This window comes from Engystomops pustulosus, chromosome 6 (assembly GCF_040894005.1).
Source record: "Engystomops pustulosus chromosome 6, aEngPut4.maternal, whole genome shotgun sequence".
Classification (NCBI taxonomy): domain Eukaryota; kingdom Metazoa; phylum Chordata; class Amphibia; order Anura; family Leptodactylidae; genus Engystomops; species Engystomops pustulosus.
This window is the reverse complement of record NC_092416.1, coordinates 15,289,750-15,295,080: the sequence shown is the minus strand read 5'-3', so window position 1 is coordinate 15,295,080 and position 5,331 is coordinate 15,289,750.

Below are 5,331 nucleotides of genomic sequence, written 5' to 3'. Positions count from 1 at the left end.
GCCCTGAGAGTGGCAGCATCTGTGCTGGACTTCCTGAAATGCGCACAGATGCGGCTCACCTTCGTGAGCAAATCAGACAGATTGGGGTATGTCTTGAGGAAACGCTGAACTATCAGATTTAACACATGGGCCAGGCATGGCACATGTGTCAGTCTGCCGAGTTGCAGAGCCTCCACCAGGTTACGGCCGTTGTCACACACAACCATGCCTGGCTTCAGGTTCAGCGGTGCCAGCCACAGATCAGTCTGCGCCGTGATGCCCTGTAATAGTTCTTGGGCGGTGTGCCTTTTATCGCCTAGGCTCAGCAGTTTCAGCACCGCCTGCTGTCGCTTAGCGACTGCACTGCTGCTGTGCCTAGAGCTACCGACTGATGGCGCCATGCCCACGGATGGTCGTTCGGAGGAGGAGGTGGAGGAGGGGTGGGAGGAGGAGGAGGCATAGTAGGCCTGAAACACTTGGACCGAGGTAGGCCCCGCAATCCTCGGCGTCGGCAGTATATGACCAGCCGCAGGGTCAGACTCGGTCCCAGCCTCCACCAAGTTAACCCAATGTGCCGTCAGCGATATATAGTGGCCCTGCCCGGCAGCACTCGTCCACGTGTCCGTGGTCAGGTGGACCTTGTCAGAAACGGCGTTGGTCAGGGCACGGATTATGTTGTCTGACACGTGCTGGTGCAGGGCTGGGACGGCACATCGGGAAAAGTAGTGGCAGCTGGGGACCGAATACCGAGGGGCGGCCGCCGCCATGAGGCTGCGAAAGGCCTCGGTCTCTACTAGCCTATAGGGCAGCATCTCCAGGCTTAGCAATCTGGAGATGTGCACATTAAGGGCTTGGGCGTGCGGGTGGGTTGCACTATATTTGCGTTTCCGCTCCAGCGTCTGGGGTATGGAGAGCTGAACGCTGGTGGATGCTGTGGAGGATCGTGGAGGCGACGATGGGGTTTTTGTGGCAGGGTCCTGGGCAGGGGGCTGACTATCAGCTGACACAGGGGAAGGAGCAGTGGTGTGCACGGCCGGAGGTGAACGCGCTTGTTGCCACTGAGTGGGGTGTTTAGCATTCATATGTCTGCGCATACTGGTGGTAGTTAAGCTAGTAGTGGTGGAACCCCTGCTGATCCTGGTTTGGCAAATGTGGCACACCACAGTCCGTCGGTCATCCGGTGTTTCCTTAAAGAACCTCCAGACTTCTAAAAAATTTAGCCCTCGCCGCAGGAGCCCTCGCCACGGGAGCTTCACTAGTTGACACATTTGGCGCTGATGCACCAGCTCTGGCCATGCCTCTCCGTCTGGCCCCACCACTGCCTCTTCCAACCTGTTCTGGTCGAGGACTCTCCTCCGTCTCAGAAGCACTGTGTTCACCCAGCCTCTCAACCCAGCTTGGGTCTGTCACCTCATCATCCTCCGATCCCTCAGTCTGCTCCCCCCTCTGACTTCCTGCCCTGACAACAACTTCCCCACTGTCTGACAACCGTGTCTCCTCATCGTCGGACACCTCTTTACACACTTCTTCCACTACGTCAAGAAGGTCATCATCACCCACAGACTGCGACTGGTGGAAAACCTGGGCATCGGAAAATTGCTCATCAGCAACCGGACAAGTGGTTTGTGACTGTGGGAAGGGTCCAGAAAACAGTTCCTCAGAGTATGCCAGTTCAAATGGCAAATTTTGCTGGGAGGGGGCAGACTGGGGGGGAGGAGGCTGAGGTGCAGGAGCTGGAGGAGTGCCGATTTCGGTGACATGGGTGGACTGCGTGGAAGACTGACTGGTGGACAAATTGCTCGAAGCATTGTCGGTAATCCACGACATCACCTGTTCGCACTGTTCTGGCCTCAACAGTGCTCTACCACGAGTCCCAGTAACTTGAGACATGAACCTAGGGAGTGTAGCTCTGCGGCGTTCCCCTGCTCCCTCATCAGCAGGTGGTGTCTCACCCCGCCCAGGACCACGGCCTCTGACCCCTGCAGTAGTTGGACGCCCACGTCCCCGCCCTCGTCCTCTACCCCTAGCCCTCGGGTTAAACATTTTGAAAATGAGAGTTATAACTTTAATTTTTTTTTTACCTTTTTTTTGTGTTTTTTTTTTTTGTGTGTGTTTTTTAGTTTTTAAAACCAAACGATGCTATCCTATTGCTATGGCTATTTTCTAGCCAAGTATGAAAGCACACTGCTATGCCAGATGAGATGACGCTGAGTTATGAAAAAAATAAACGTAAAATAAAAAAGGAAATGGCAGACTGTGCCTAATTGAAATCCAACCCCGGGCCCTAATAAATTTTCCCACTTCGGTCTTTGCGATGGATATGTGCGTCACTAAGCGCAAAACACAGTGGTCGCAAGTCTCACTCCAAATTGCTCACAATTTGCTAGTAGATGCACTGCAACAACTACAGCTACCAGCAGATCAACCAGAAATCAAATATATATAACGCTACTGTAGGCGTAAGTAAGCCGTTTGGATTCTCCTATGGCTATTTTCTAGCCAAGTATTAAAGCACACTACTATGCCAGATGAGATGACGCTGAGTTATGAAAAAAATAAACGTAAAATAAAAAAGGAAATGGCAGACTGTGCCTAATTGAAATCAAACCCCTAATAAATTTTCCCACTTTGGTGTTTGAGGTGGATATGTGTGTCACTAAGAGCTAAACACAACGGTAGCAAGTCCCCCTGCTAATTCCTCACAATATGGTACTACTACCACACTACTAGTGCCAGCAAGCCCAGCCACAAGCAAATAAAAAAAAAAGGATAACGTTATTGTAGCCCTAAGAAGGGCTGTTGGGTTCTTGGAGAATCACTCCTGCCTAACAGTAAGCTAATAGAACACCCTAACGCTGTCCCTGACCAGCAGCAGCTCTCTCCCTAGCGGCATCCAGACACAGAATGATCCGAGCAGCGCGGGCAGCGGCTAGTCTATCCCAGGGTCACCTGATCTGGCCAGCCAACCACTGCTATCGACGTGTAAGGGTACCACGTCATGCTGGGTGGAGTGCAGAGTCTCCTGGCTTGTGATTGGCTCTGTTTCTGGCCTCCAAAAAGCAAAACGGCGGGAGCTGCCATTTTCTCGAGCGGGCGAAATACTCGTCCGAGCAACGAGCAGTTACGAGTACGCTAATGCTCGATCGAGCATCAAGCTCGGACGAGTATGTTCGCTCATCTCTATTCACCCCTCAACATATGTAAAACAACTTCTATTAAGTCTATTAACCCTTTAAGTGTTTCACTTGGGTTAAAAAATATGGACCTGCGATTTAGAAACTATAGAATTTTTTTGGAAAATACATTCATTTAGGCCAAAACTGACATTTTCATAATAAATTAAATGATGAAACGCACTGCAACGCTTGATGCCCAATTCCTCCCGAGTGTACTGACACCCCATATGTGGTGGTGTCCTGCTGTACGGGCGCACGGCCGAGTATAGAATGAATGGAGGCGCCATTCACAGCAGATTTGCATTGTCACATTGTACAAGCTATACATTTTTTTTTTTTTTGGTAATGCGAACATATGAGGTCTTATTATTTACGGGATGAGATACAATGTATAGATAATTTATTTTGGGGGTCTATAGCTTATTCATGAGATTTTATTAACTATTTCAAGGGGGACACAAACAAAATCATCAATTTTTATTTTGGATTTTTAGCATTTTTTTTTTTCCCCCGCTCACCGTAATGTAAAAATAATATTTTATCTTTATTCTCTGGTTCACTATGATTACGGTGATACCTCATTTATATAGTTTTTCTTATTTTTGCTCAATTTTCCAGAGCAAAACCAATATTGGAGAAAATCGTATTGTTTTTACTATTGACAACTTTTCAGGGCTATAACTTCTGTATTTTTCTGTTGTCAGATCTGGTTGAGGGCTTATTTTTTGTGAAAACAGTTGTTCTTTTCAGTCGTATCATATTAGGGAACGTAACTTTTTTTGATCACTTTTTAGAACATTTTTTGTGATGGTGTTTGATGGAAAATTGAATATTATGGGAAGTTTTTCGAGTTTTCTTTTTTTACGTAGTTCACCGAGCGGGTTCAATATTGATTTAGATTTATTGTACAGATTCATATGGACGCGGTGATACCAAATATGTACGTGTTTTTGTGTTTTATTTACTTTATTTGCATTTTATGTGATACTGGGGAGATTATGGGACTTTTATTTTATTTATTTATTTAATTATATTATAAAAAGATTTACATTTTTTTTTTTTACTTTTTTTTACATTTTCTACTTCTTGGCTTGAACAAGCGATCATCCGATCACGTATTCAAGCCTTTACACTGCAATACACTTGTATTGCAGTGTATAGTGTAAGTAACTGAGCATGCTGAGCATGCTCAGTTACATACAGCCGGGTACTGCCAGGAGGCGGAACCCGGCACAGAGAGGAGCCGACAGCCCCGGGTCACTCGTCGGAACCCGGGGCTGAGGCAGGAGGGATCGGATCCCCCAGTAAGCTCACCGGGGGGGTCCGATCCACGGGGGACACACTTGCACGCCACGGTCATGCTTGACCGCGGCGTGTAAGGGGTTAAACACCCGGGAGTTTTTCCAATCACGGGTGTTATTGCCGGGTCTGGGCTGTGATATCACAGCCCGACACCGGCACCAGCGAGACCCGGTGTCCCGAAATCTTCTTCTGACGCGCCACCGTAGAAAGGCGTATGCGTCAGAAGAAGTACCCTTAATGACCGCCGTAAAAAGCTGATACAGCGGTCATTAAGGGGTTAATGATAGAAGGGTAAACAATTTTATTTGCACATAACTAGTACAGAAATACAAGTACAGATATACTTTTTATTGATATATAAAAAAAGCAAAATGCAATATCAAAACCCAGGAGTGGAAAAGCAAAATAAAAGATAGGCATAGTCTTTAATAAACAATTACCATCTGAACGGCATAGTAGGGCATTACTGTGGTATCAAGATGTGACCAGCAGGGTTCCGGTTCTACCGGGAACAGTAGAAGACGATATAACTAAGTTTGATTTGTTTGCTTATTATTTTAGGCTACTTTGTACTTAACCAAGATAAAAATAATCAACCAAATTTTGATTTTCTATTTTTACTTCTGCAAAAATTAGTTTTTTGAGCCTAACAACCAAATGTTCTGCGATCAGAATAACATTAGGGGCAGATATACTAAAAAAACTGTCTAAAAGTTAAACTGTATTGCTCTCTCGTAGCAGCCAACATTTCATTTCATTTGTTGCTCTTGAAAAATGAGAAAAGAGCTGTCATTGGTTGGTATAGGAAACCAAGACACATTTTATGCTTACAAAATTTTTTTTTTTAAATCTGTCTTTTATGTCTGTAGACACT